Below are 14,211 nucleotides of genomic sequence, written 5' to 3'. Positions count from 1 at the left end.
GGAATGCAAGAGTCAGCCAGGAGGGGTTGCCCAAGTTCACCAGCCACAGCTTTTGGCAGCACTAGTCCAGTCACATAAGCAGAGACCAGTGAGGATCCAAGGACCCCTACACCCAGATACTCCCTGGGAGGAGTGGGGAGAGGAGGAGGAAAGGAATCAGGGAAAGGCAACTTAGCTTTGCAAGTAAAATTGGAACTTGGAATTGATTAAATTGTCTAGAAAAAAGACCATTTTAAAGTAGAGAGACTACAATGATGAACTCCCAACTGGTTGTCTCCCCCATCACTACCCCTCCCCCTACCAGTGCTGCCCTGGTGACTGTTCCACAACCATCTACCCAGGGAGGGAAAGAACCCTGATCTGTGGTGTTGGCCAGTTTCTACAGTATAAATACTCTCACCATGGCCAATTCCAAGCCGTCAATATAATGTTACCTAACGTGGACCTGGGAAGAGATGTGCAACTGTAAATCATTCTACAGTATTTCTACCGCAGAGGGACGGTAGATGGAAATAACTCCAAGAGCATAGGTAATAGCGAAGGTAGTAAAATAACTAAGAAGTGATGTCTTGCATATTCATTTCCTTTATTTCAATATCATTCAACTGTCAGTTTATATAGGGTATATAATTCTGTATTAATTTCTAATAATAGCTGGGATTCACAACCGGCTCCCCAGATTTATGGAAATGTAACAGTTGGCTCTGCTGGGCTGGTGTGAACCCGCTCCAGCATACCACTGCCCCCACCTTACCCCTATTACCCACTCACACTGCACAGTGGAATTCACAAGGAAACCCTCTATTCAATGATAAAAGGGGGGCCACAACAAAAAGCTATGGGTTCTTTCCAAATCTAAAGAGAGGCTGTATTAGTTTTTGACCTACAGTGCATGTCCTGAGTTTGGTCTGCTTTTTGTTCCAAGCATCTCAGTGACATTTCTTTTAGTTTTGACTTAGACCTGGGCAATCAACCTCTGCCCTAGACCCTCCTCTTTGGAAGCCCCTATTTTGGCCCTGCTTCCTCTTTGCCTCTCCTCACTGGATGAGAACTTTAGGGGGGTGGGGGTGGTGCCCACAAGAACCTCAGGCCTCCCCTTCTAACCCATGTATGCAGGATACATGTATGCAGGATTCCCTTCCCCAGTGGCCATGAGCCTGCTTCTGGAACTCTGCAGACCTCTTCCCTGGATCTGTCCTCCTGTCCTCTTATGTCTACTCTTGTGCTCTCTTGTGCTTTTGTGGCAGTGGATAGAGAGGCAGGATGTTCAAGCTAGGATGTTTCCAGCTACATGTGCAATGCTTCTCACGGGGCTAGATGGAAGTAGGGATGGCATGAGAATGGGGTCTCTGTGTGTACCCTTGGCCTTGTCCCCATGGGCAGTAATGGGCTCCATGCTCTAACCCCCAGCTCCATAGAACACATCTTTCTTTTTTCTTGCACCACTCATGGCTACCAGGCCAGCTCCACAATATCTCAGAAGGAGTCTCAGCCAAAAGCTGAACTTGATCCTTTCTTTGGTGTGAGAGTCTAATCAGAACCTTAGCAGAGTTAACGTGACTGCCTTTGAAGAACAGACAATGACAAGTCTTCCCCATCCTCTGACAAGCTGTCTTAACTTGGCCTGCAACTCCCATAAGCCTGAAAAATTTTCCCTAATGGCTCCAGGTCCTCCAGCAGGGTGAAAAATTGAAAACTCTATTCAGCTCAAAGAGCATTTGCTGAGTACCTATTATGGGCAAGGAGACTTCGTTGGTGCTTTATGCTTAATCATGTGCAAAAGATATCAGGCTCTGTCATCAGGGAATGTATCATATAATGCAGTAAAGGAGGTAGGGCCTGATGAAACTGCATATTAGAGAAACTGTAACATAGGTGGAATTTTGTCAGTATGACAGCAGGTTAAAAAGTGCATGAGAAATTGCCAGAAACTGGAAACAACCAAGATGTCCTTCAGTGAATGAGTGGGTAAACAGTGACAGGTCCATAAAATGGAATATTATAATAAAATAATAATAAAAATAGGGGCACCCATGTGGTTCAGTCATTAAGCATCTGCCTTTGGCTCAGGTCGTGATCCCAAGGTCTTGGGATTGAGCCCCATGTCAGGTTCCCTGCTCAGCCAGAAGCCTGCCTCTCCCACTCCCCTGGCTTTTGTTCCCTCTCTCACTGTGTCTGTCTGTGTTATCTTCACAAAAATAAAAGTAAAAATAAATGAGCTATCAAGCAGCAAAAAAAAAAAAAAAAAGAAATAAAAAGGAAGAACCTCGAATGCATACTAATAAGGGCAAGAAGCCTATTTGAAAAGGCTGCATACTATATTATTCCAACTATAGGATATTCTAGACAAGGCAAAACTACAGAGAAAATAAAAGATCAGTGGTTGCCAGGGTTTCAGAGGGAGGAGGATGAAAATGTGAAGCACAGTGAATTTCTAGAGCGGAGACGCTGTTCTGTCTGATAGCGTTGTGGTGGGAACCCGTCACTATGCATTTGCCAAAACCCAAAGAACTGTACAATATAGAGAGTAAACCTTCATGTTAACTGTGGACTTCAGTTAGTAATAATGTGTTGATACTTGTTTAATAATTACCGCAAACGTACCACAGTGAATGCAAGATGTTAATAAAAAGAGAAACAGAAAAATAACAAGTGTTGGCAAGGATATGGAGTAATTAGAGCCCTTGGGGACTGCTGATTGGAAGGCAAAATGGTGCAAGCACTAAGGGAAACAGTGTAGAGTTTCTTCCAAAAGTCAAACATGGGACTATAATAGGATCGAGCAATCCCAGTTCTGAGGATATGCCTGAAAGAACTGAAAGCAAAGACATGAGCAGGTATTTATACACCCAAGTTCATGCAGTGTCATTCACAACAGTCAAAAGGTGAAAACAACCTTTGTTGTGTGTGTGTGTGTGTGTGTATTATTCAACCTCAAAAAAGAAACAGAATTCTGGCCTACTCTACAACATGGGTGACTCCTGAGAACATTAAGCTAAGTGAAATAAGGCAGGCACACACACACACACACACACACACACACATACTGTTTGATCCCACTGATATGAGGTACTAGATTCATAGAGACAGAAAGGAGGAGAGAGGTTATTGAGAAAATGTCAAGTGGGTATTTAGTGTTTAAGGGGTACAGAGTTTCAATCTGGGAAGATGAAAAAGCTTGGGATGGTGGTAACTGCTATACAACCAGGTTACTTAATACCACAGAAAATCACACTTAAAAATTATTAAAATGTTAAACATATTTTACCACAATATATAATAATTATAGGGGAAACTGCGCAGGGGTGGGGAGGATGTGTGAACTCTCTCCACTGTCTGTTAATTTTTCTCTACACCTAAACCTGTTCTAAAAAATGAAGTTAGGGACACTTGGGTGGCTCAGCCGGTTAAGTATCTGACTCTTGATTTAGGCTCAAGTTGTGATCTTGGGGTCATGAGATCCAGCTCCACATCAAGCTCCACACTAGGCATGGAGCCTGTTGAAGAATCTTTCTCTCCCTTGCCTTCTGCCCTTCCCCCCACATCTCTCTCCCTCTCTTAAAAAAAAAAAAAAAAAAAAAAAGAGTTACTACTTTTTTCAAAAAGTACATGAGACCTCAAAGATCCCATTTAGTCGAGAGCCCAAGCTCAGAAGACCTGTGGAGAGGGTAGTTTTTGAGACAAGCCTTAAAAGATGTTAGGATTCCAACAAAGGAAGATGCAGAAGAGGGAGGGAGCTACAAAGTGTTAGACAAGGAGGTGAGCATATGGACAGAAAAAACAAAGGGAAGATGACTGAGATGGAGAAATCAGCTAGTCTGACTGCAGTTCACAGGGATGTAGGTGAATGAAGAGAAAATATTGAGAAACATAAGTACATTCACTAATTAAACAATAATTATTTTAAAACTTGCTACATGCCAGGCCCAGTCACAGCCACTGGGACGGAACATGACAGCCCTTGTCTGCACAGAGCTCACATTCTAACAGAACATTCCATAGTGGCCTGGACTGCCAGGTGAGCTGCTGTTTCTATGTAATCTAAGAGCAGTGGGGTTGGCAATTATTTTACTGTAATGTAAATTATGAAGTGTGCTGGCCCTTGAAGACTGTGACCTCCAGAGACAACTCCTTCTGCCTCTCTTTCAAGCTTACTGTGAAAGTATAAAATCCTTACACTGGTGATTCTCAGAAGCTGATGAGGGGCAAGGTGTTTCCCGACTCCTCAGAAATCTGAGGGGCGAACTTCCACAGACTGGATTGAAAACTAACATGCCTTGAGAGATTCTGAGACATCGTTCTAGGAGGGAATGACATCCCCACATGTACAACTCTCATGCAAATCAGGATTCGGTCAGAAACACAGGGACCACTCAAGGTATTTCAAGGAAGGGATTTAATTCAGGGAACTGGAGGCTTAAAGAATTGTTGGTAAAGCTGAGGAAGCAGAAGTCAGGGGAAAATGTCATTAGTGTCCAAGAAGTCTGGAATTATGGGATGTTCAGGAAGCTACCACTGAGGATCTCAGCTTCCTATAACACCCACAGAGACAAAGTGCAGGAGGACACCCAGAAGTTACTGCAAAACCCCACATCTGCCATCCCTCGGGGATCCAGGTTTCCCTGCTGCTCCACAGTGCTTCTCACTGGCAGAAAAATCCACCAAGAACTCTGAAACCCAGGGAGGATGAGGAATCTAGTTCCCAGGCTTCCAGCCTCCAATGCAGACAAAACACAGGTGGAACTGGGAGTGAATGCTGGCTGCCTAAAAATACCCCCTCTTGTGGGTTGAATTGTGACTCTCAAAAGATACGTTCAAGCCCTAACTAATCCCTGGAGCCTGTGAAGGGGATTTTATCTGGAAGCAGGGTTTTGGCAGATGTAATCAAGTGAGAATGAGTTCATCCCATGTTCAAGTGGGTCCTAATCCACTGAATAGCGCCCTTATAAGAAGAAGGAAATTCAGACATGGACAGGGCAGAAGGCCAAGGGAAGACAGAGGCATTGACAGGCTGAGGGAAGAGCTGCTGGCAGAGCCCAGAGGAGGCAGGCAAGGGTCCTTCCCTAGAGCCTTCCGGGGGAACAAGACCCTGCTGATACCTTAGTTTCAGACTTCCAGCTGCCAGAACTGTGAGACAATATATGTCTGCTATTTTAAACGATTTGTGGAAATCTGTTACAACGGTCCTAGAGAACAAATACACCACCCCGCCCCTCATACATACACACACACACACACACACACACACACACACACACACACACACCTAATATACAGCCCAGTGCCCTCATAAGCTGCTATGACAGACAGAAATTTGCTAGGGAGCAAAATTTGGGAGTGTGAAGACTGGGAGATGAACAACTCTACTGTTTTGGATGGGGTTCCCCTACACTTAGAAACAGCTATCACTGGGATGCTTGGGTGCCTCAGTCAGTTAAGCGTCTGCCTTTGGCTCAGTTCATGATCCTGGGATCCTGGGATCGAGTCCTGCATTGGGCTCCCTGCTCAGCTTCTCCCTCTGCCTGCCTGCCCCCCTTCTTGTGCTTTCTCTCTCTCTCTCTCTCTCTCTCTCTCATTCTGATGAATAAATATTTTAAAAAGAGAGAAAGAAAAAGAAACAGCTATCACTGTAGGAAGCAGGAAGATAACAACCCCACTCCAAAGCCATAGCCCAAGCTGGACAGGAGTACCTAAAAGATAATCTTGATTTCCAGATATGGAAAGTCAGCGACTTTCTTACCCTTGGTAATGCTGAAGAAACTATGTATTTCTGACATAAATTGGCACACAAAGTAATTTTCATTGATTTATTTGGCATACCACTATGCTGATTTTAAAGCAGGTAGAAAATCCATTTCAAAAAGAAAAGGGCTGTCTTCTAAAAGCATAGCTAATTACCAAATTCATGATGTTCTTGGATCAAAGTAGCTTTAGGAAAAAAAAACAAACAAATAAGTAGCTTTTGGAGGGAAAGAATGACCTGCCTCTATTTTTCCATCTTCCCCTCAAACCATAGATCCATGAATCCTTTCGGCCCACTCTTCAGACAACGCTTACCCAGACCATTTTAGCCTACTACTTGCTTCTAGGCTCACCCTTTCTTAAACAAGTTTCCCAGAATTAAACAGAAAAATCCTGGGTGTCAGCACGTTGGTAGGAGGAAGGGAGAGGGTCTGTTCGGCTGTGTCATGTGGGTAGAGGAAGAAATAAGAGACGACCACCAGCCTACAAATACCATGAGAGCTTAAACCCTAGTTCTTAAAAAACATATATACATTAATTTTTCTGGACTGGTATCAAAGAGGCTATTCTCTCCACATTTCCCTGGGCAGTATTTTTTTCCCCATAGAGTAAATCTCAGAATTACAAAATACTAAGAAGCAACTAGAATCCTAATCTCGGGAAGTCTGGACTGAGCACCCACTTTTTTTTTTTTTTTGGTTATCAGAGAGGGTAAGTAAGAAACAGAAATGAACTTTGCATATTTGGTCTCGTCTGAAAGCAAAGCTGCCTGGAGGCAGGAGACTAAAGCTCTAGACGCCTGGGATAACTTTCCAGCTGACTGTGATATGTGCTGCAATAAACCAGGAGTTTCCTCTTTGGCTTTAGCAACAGAGAAGCTTGCCTGTTGGCTAAGACCCCCTCCTCATTTGCATGGTTAGTCACGTTCAGAGTCGTTCCCAGGGGCACAAAACCTTACCACATTTTCCAATTACATGAAATTTCACGTCCAAAGACTGTCAGAGGTGGGCCTTTTAGGTGGCGGGATCTTCCTACTTAAGCCTGGCGATGCTTACCATTCTGACCTGCCTCTGGACGGCTGGCAGGAAAAGGCAGCCCACCAGTGAGCTCACTGACACTGACGTGTTCTGCCCGAAGCTACACTCTCAAACACCATTGCTCCGGGGCTCATCTTTACGTGACATTGATCCAGGTTTAAGTCTAGAGTCTTTGCTTTGACACCCACCCAGGAAAATGCAGAGACAGTCACCAGGCAGTGAGTGCGCCCGGGCAGGTTTCACCCAGAGGTGATTTCTTCTTCCTCATCAGAATTCATTACCATCAAGATGGTAGGTCTTCTCATTAATAACTATGACAGTGACCAGCCCTCCTCATTTATCAACTTATGGCTCATCCAAAAATGTCAAGTGATCTAATATGATTAGGTAGTTGCAATGCAAGTATCTTTTATCTCCGTCCCCTTCTGGACAATTTAAAAGACAACCAGGTTTTGCTTTTCATGAAGCTGAATCACCACTAGACTTTATAGGACTATGGAATTGTAGGATGGCCCAGAGCAGGCCACTCCAAAGTGGACAACAATGGCACACTGATTATTTTTAATTGAAGCTACTTGAGAAACAGGCGATGCAAGAATTCTCAGACCCTCCTCCAACCCCCTGAAAGGAGGAAATGAATCTCCCATATGAAAAATACTTTCCCTGTGCTAAGACGTAAAAAGACATCCTCACCACCGGAGATGGGAGCTTGCAAGTCAAGAAGGCGTACAGACAAACCTTGCTACTTTCTGCCATCTACTACCTAAGCCTAAATTCTGCTTAGAGTCCCTTAGTAAGTAAAGCTCCCAAACACCTGTTTTCTTTTTTTTTTTTTTTCCAAGATTGTATTTATTTATTTGACACAGAGAGAGACCAGAAGCAGGGAGAGCAGAAGGCAGAGAGAGAGGGGGAAGCAGGCTCCCCGCTGAGCAGGGAGCCCGATGTGGGACTCGATCCCAGGACCCCGGGATCACAACCTGACCTGAAGGCAGATGCTTAACCCACTGAGCCACCCAGGCACCCAAACACCTGTTTTCTTGATCCTCTCCATGCCTCACAAATGTATTAACTTTGTCCAAAATGTATAAAACCTGCCTGCCTTGGTCATCTCTTGAGGTCTCAATATCATCACTGGACCTCTGTGCACATAATAAAACTTTTTAAAATCCTGTTAATCTGTTTCATATTGATTTAATTCCTAAACCAGCTAGACAAGCCAAACCATGGTGGGAGAGAAGGAAATTCCCACCCCTTCAGAATCCTAGTGCTCAAAATGATCTCACGATGTTTACTTGTCTCCCTTCCAGGCAGAAATGCATGCAAGCCATTTAGGAGAACAGTCATTTCCAATCTGTAGCACAACTACGGGGAATATCTAACAGGCGGGGAAAAAAGCATATACATATATATCTCACTAAAAGAACAATGTCTCACCATACTGAGCACTTTCCATGGGTATTATAACCATGCTATGCGGTATTATTGTTATTCCCAGTTTGCTAAAGTATGAATCAAGGCTGAGAGAGATTAAATAACTCATCCAACCCAGTGGCAGAGGTGAGATTTAAACATGGGCATCACTATGGTCCCAAAGGGTCCTCTACTTATATGCTTGGTTTCTTAGAAATGGAAGGGGAAGTAGAAAGGAGATAAGGAGTGTTGAGAGGGGATGAAATATTTTTTTAATTAAAAAAAATTTCCCTAAAGCTGTAATAACCAGAGAAGCAATGAGGCAATTGCCCAGATCCCATATCTGCTTTATTCCTCCTGGGTCCTAGTCCCCGGGGAGTAGTTGAGGCCTTGGGCCAGGCTCATTCAGGACTATTTATAGTGCTGGGCTCTTGGGCAGATCTCTTCCAAAGTAGGTCTTTCCAACTCTTTCCAATTCAAAATAGCTCTTGACAGCCCTGGGCAATAACTATGTGTTTAAGTGCTTTTCTGTATCAATATCCTGGGTCTCACCGGATGCATGGATTAAAACAATTTAGTCATCTTGGTTTACTGCTTGAGCACAATAAATTAGTGGTAGCCATGCATTTTTCTCCTTTGCATTGTAAGAGGAAGAGCTTCTGTAATCACTGATTTTATTTTTCCCCATCCCTTGGGAAGATAAAATCTAACTGTAAGAATGGCTTCAGCTGTACTTGTTTTTTTTTTTTTTTTAAGATTTTATTTATTTATTTGACAGACAGAGATCACAAGTAGGCAGAGAGGCAGGCAGAGAGAGAGAGAGGAGGAAGCAGGCTCCCTGCAGAGCAGAGAGCCCGATGCGGGGCTCGATCCCAGGATCCTGGGATCATGACCTGAGCCGAAGGCAGAGGCTTTAACCCACTGAGCCACCCAGGCGCCCCTTCAGCTGTACTTGTTTTGAACATCTTCTAAGATTCTTCTTCCCCTCAATAAGAATTCTGAGATTACAGTGGGCCCTCTCTCCAATGTAACTGGTGTCATGACTTATGTATACACCATCCTCCATAACGCCCACCGGTCCCCAATATTGAAGAATCCTGACGAAAGTCTGCAGCCGGCTGAAATTGTTTTCCAAAGACTCAGATGATTGGCTCCAGCTGCCAAAGCCAGTCCCTGATAAGAAGTGTGTCTTTATTTGGTGAGAAATAGGAGTTTGGTGGTGCAGCCTTGGATTAACACCAAAATTGAATTAGGAAGTGGAGGTGGAAAACGAAAGGGATCAAGACTGGGAGGCCCTTAAATACTATTTCTTGAGGTTTATCTTGTACTAGAATGAATTTGGGTGTTGGGGGAAGAATGCCAGTTGTCCTCAATTTTTCCCTTCTGGTTACATGAAATAAAAATCTCTATTAACACAAACTTGGATGGGTAACTAGTCAACCAAATGACACTGAAATGAATTTTTTAATAGTAAGAAAGTATTTATTAGGGGGCACCAGCATGGCTCAGTCATTAAGCATCTGCCTTCAGCTCAGGTCATGATCCCAAGGCTCCCTGCCCAATGGGAAGCCTGCTTCTCCCTCTCCCACTTCCCCTGCTTCTGGCCCCTCTCTCGCGCTCTCTCTCTCTCTGTCAAATAAATAAATAAGATCTTTCAAAAAAAAGTATTTATTGAAAAAAACCTTTTCAAAAGAGTGGCTCAGAATCTCACAGGACTTTACACAGTACTTTTTTAAAGTATAAGATAGCACCACAAGGTTGGACCACATGACCTACTTGTTATTTTCTCTGTTTTTCTACAACTTCCAGGTAAACTTGAGATCCAGGACCTGAGAGTAGAAGTTAGTCAAATCATGAAGCCCTCAGAGTTCCTTTATGTTTTCCTTATATATTGTTTTCTTTTCCAATTACAAAACTAACATATGTTAGTGTAGAAAATTTGGAAAACAGAAGAAGTATAAAGAAAAAAAATTACCATAATCCCATGCTAGAGATAACCACTGTTAACACTGGATGTCTCTCTTGACTTTTCTCTTTACACACACACACATACATACAGGTGTACCTCATTTTACTGTACCTTGCTTTGCTGTACTTCACAGACACTGTTTTATACAAAGTGAAGGTTTGCGGCAACACTGTATAGAGCAAGCCTCACAGCCTCATTTTTCCAACAGCATTTGTCTCTGTGTCTTCATGTCTCTATGTCACATATTGGTAATTTTCAGAATATTTCAAAGTGCCATTATTATTTTATTTCTAACAATGATCTGTGATCCATAATTATAACTCACTGAAAGATTGGATGATGGTTAATAATTTTTTTAGAAATCAAGCATTTTTTTTAAAGATTTTATCCATTTACTTGACAGAGATCACAAGTAGGCAGAGAGGCAGGCATAGGGTGGGGGGGAAGCAGGCTCCCCGCTGAGCAGAGAGCCCAATTCGGGGCTCAATCCAAGGACCTTGAGATCATGACCCGAGCTGGGGCAGAGACTTACCCACTGAGCCACCCAGGTTCCCTGAAATCAAGCATTTTTTTTTTTTTAAGATTTTATTTATTTGTCAGAGAGAGAGGAGAGCGAGCGAGCACAGGCAGACAGAATGGCAGGCAGAGGCAGAGGGAGAAGCAGGCTCCCCGCCAAGCAAGGAGCCCGATGTGGGACTCGATCCCAGGACGCTGGGATCATGACCTGAGCCGAAGGCAGCTGCTTAACCAACTGAGCCACCTAGGCGTCCCTCAAACATTTTTTAATTAAGGTATGTACACTGATTTTTTGGACATAATGTTATTACACATTTAACAGACTACAATACAGTGTAAACATAACTTTTCTATGCATTAGGAAACCCAAAAATTCATTGACTCACTTTTTCACAATACTCATTTGATTATATGGTCTGAAACCAAACCCTCAGTATCTGTATGGTATGCCTGTATAGGTGCATTTCTTTTTTCAAAAGAAAATATTAATTAATTAATTAATTTATTTATTTATTTAGAGCACATGCATGCAAGTGGGAACGATGGGGAGGGATGGAGGGAGAGGAACAGAGAGAATCTCAAGCAGACTACACTGAATGTGGAGCCCCACACAGGGCTTGATCTCATGACCCTGAGATTCCAACCTGAGCTGAAATCAGGACTGATTGTTTAACCAACTCAGCCACCCAGGTGCCCCTGAACATTATAATTTTTAAATGGGGCGCCTGGGTGGCTCAGTTGGTTAAGTGACCGCCTTCAGCTCAGGTCATGATCCCAGGAACGAGTCCCACATCGGGCTCCCTGCTTGGCAAGGAGTCTGCTTCTCCAGATGACCTCTCTCCTCTCATGCTCTCTCTTTCTCACTCTCTCACTCTCTCTCTCTCTCTCTCTCTCTCTCATAAATAAATAAAATCTTAAAAAGAAAAAAAATTTGGTTTTGGTACCAAATTTAAAAATGAAAACACTTCCACTTCCATTTTTTGATTCTTAAACACAGTTTTCTTGTCTATAAACCTTTCCGCTCAATTCATAAGAGCACTTCTTTAAAAAAAAAAAAAAAAAACAAAAAAAAAAAAACAAAAACTCAGTGTTTTGTCTTGTATTTATTTTTTAAAGTGTATTAAGTAAGCTCTACACCCAACATGAGGCTCTAACTCATGACCTAAAGAGCTGCATATTCTATGGCACGAGCCAGTCAGGCACCCCTCATTTATTTTACAAATATGTTTCCCAATTTCTGTTTTGTTCATGTTGCTTTATGACACCAGAAGTTTCTAATTTTTATGTATTTAAATCAATGATTCTTGTCCTTTGTTTTCCATCTTACATAGTCCTTCCCTTCTCCACCCCAAGCTTATATATTTACCTAATTTTACTTTTTCTTGTGATTTCTTCTTTCCATGGTTGATTTTTAATCAGTTAAGAATTGATGGGGGGGGCGCCTAGGTGGTTCAGTGGATTAAAGCCTCTACCTTCGGCTCAGATCATGATCTCAGGATGTTGGGATCCAGCCCCGCGTCAGGCTCTCTGCTCAGCTGGGAGCCTGCTTCCTCCTCTCTCTCTGCCTGCTTCTCTGTTTACTTGTGATCTCTGTCCATCAAATAAATAAATAAAATCTTAAAAATAAAAAAGGAATTTATTTTGGAATAAGTCATGACTTAGGGAAGCTATTTCCCAGGTGAGTAGCCGTTGCTGAAAATTCACTTATGGGATGGTCTACCTTTTCCATTCTATTGTGAAATGGAACTTTGTAATATACTAACTTCTAAATATGTATGCAAGACCTATTTATAGACTTCTAAGCAGTTCTTTTTTTCCCTTTTTGTCTATTTACCTACCAGTAAAAGTATTTAAACTATCTGATTTCATAAATGTGTTCTGACATCTGGTGATAGATGTTCCATTATGTTTGTTTTAACATTTGTTATTACTATTCTTATTGTTTATTCTCCCACATAAACTAGAGAATCATTTTTTCTTTAAAGATTTTATTTATTTGACAGAGAGAGATCACAAGTAGGCAGAGAGGCAGGCAGAGACAGAGAGAGAGGAGGAAGAAGGCTCCCCACTGAGCAGAGAGCCCAATGCGGGACTCCATCCCAGGACCCTGAGATCATGACCTGAACTGAGGGCAGAGGCTTAACCCACTGAGCCACCCAGGTGCCCTGGAGAATCATTTTTAAGTTAAAAAATAATGTTTGGATTTTTATTAAAATTCTGTAATTAATTTATAAATTTGAGAGAATCAATATATCTAATATCATGAGATTTATCGTGCAGAAACAAAGTCCCCCATTTGTCTAGATGCTTTTAGAGTTTTGCAGTCTTTTTTTTTTTTTTAAGATTTTATTTGTTTATTTGAGAGAGAGCAGGCTTCCCACTGAGCAGGGAGCCCCATGCAGGACTTGATCCCAGGACCCCAGGATCATAACCTGAACCAAAGGCAGACACTTTACTGACTCAGCCACTCAAACGCCCTGTTGCACCTTTATATAAATGCTTTGATTCTTCTAAGGATTTGTTCTCCCTAATTATGTAATTTGTATTTTGGATGGTTATTTTCAATGTTAAGGAAACTATTAATTAGGACTACTTTATTTTCTTATTTATCCTGAAGGGTTTTTCACTGGTATTCTTGGATTTTTCCAAATAGTCCATTTTTTAATCCATAAGTTAATGATAATTTTGTCTCTTCCAATATCTGACCTCCCTTTTCAATGTCTTTTTTAATTGCTTTTTGTCATTTCCAGAATGATGTTGAACAGTAATGGTTAGCATTCTTGCAAATGTTTTGCTTTAATAAGAATGTTAACAATTAATATTCTTTAAAGGTATGATATGCAGCCCACTATTCTAAGCAATTTAGGTATTACCTCGTTAAATCTAACCAGTAGCCCTTTAAACTAACTACTAGTATTATCCCCATTTTACAAGGAAAGAAACTGAGACGTGGAGACACTGAGTAACTTGTCTAAGATCATACTACAAGTAACTGGTAGAGCCAAGATTTGAAACCAGGCATTCTGATGAGCAGAGTGGTAATGACCTAGTGTGCTACCCTATAACAATTAGTAGACCTTCACCTGTCACGGAGTGGGAGAGGATTTCTGTGGGTGTTTGCAGGATCTCTTGTCTCATATTGTCAACACCAACCTACATAAGACAGCCATTGGGCTCCCTAGTGTCAGGAGGAATGGTGAAATTTCAGAAGGGCAGAGGCCAGAAAGTAGCACTTTGCCAACCAGAAGCAAGGGTACGCCATCATTATCACAATGGACAGCAAGGTCATAATGATAGTTAAGGCAGCCATGGTGTTCCTGAGGACAAGCTAGATGGTCAGCAAACAAATATACTGCTTGATCTGCATGATCGCAAGAGATTAAAAGTAGATGAGCAGAAAGCTGATGTCAGCTATGCCCATGCAAAGTCATTATCACTCACCCAGTTGCCAGACCTGAGCTAATACTCAGATCAAGACTTGATCATTTGAAGAAGTGGCTGGGTCCCCTTGTCATGAACTCTGCAACGCCACAGTGA

At 42.3% G+C, this 14,211-nt stretch overlaps 1 long non-coding RNA gene across 1 annotated transcript in view; it reads right to left on the bottom strand.

The window, feature by feature from the left end:
• LOC125100722 (uncharacterized) overlaps nucleotides 1-13,872 on the bottom strand; it is a 141,457-nt gene extending 127,585 nt beyond the window's left edge. Inside the window, exon 1 of the long non-coding RNA XR_007127632.1 lies at nucleotides 13,758-13,872. This is a non-coding gene — a long non-coding RNA (uncharacterized LOC125100722). The remainder of the gene's footprint in view (nucleotides 1-13,757) is intronic.
• Between the last annotated feature and the right edge of the window lie 339 nt (nucleotides 13,873-14,211).

This window comes from Lutra lutra, chromosome 5 (genome assembly GCF_902655055.1).
Source record: "Lutra lutra chromosome 5, mLutLut1.2, whole genome shotgun sequence".
Lineage (NCBI taxonomy): Eukaryota > Metazoa > Chordata > Mammalia > Carnivora > Mustelidae > Lutra > Lutra lutra.
Note: the sequence above shows the minus strand (reverse complement) of the source record. Positions and strands in the feature narration are given on the sequence as shown.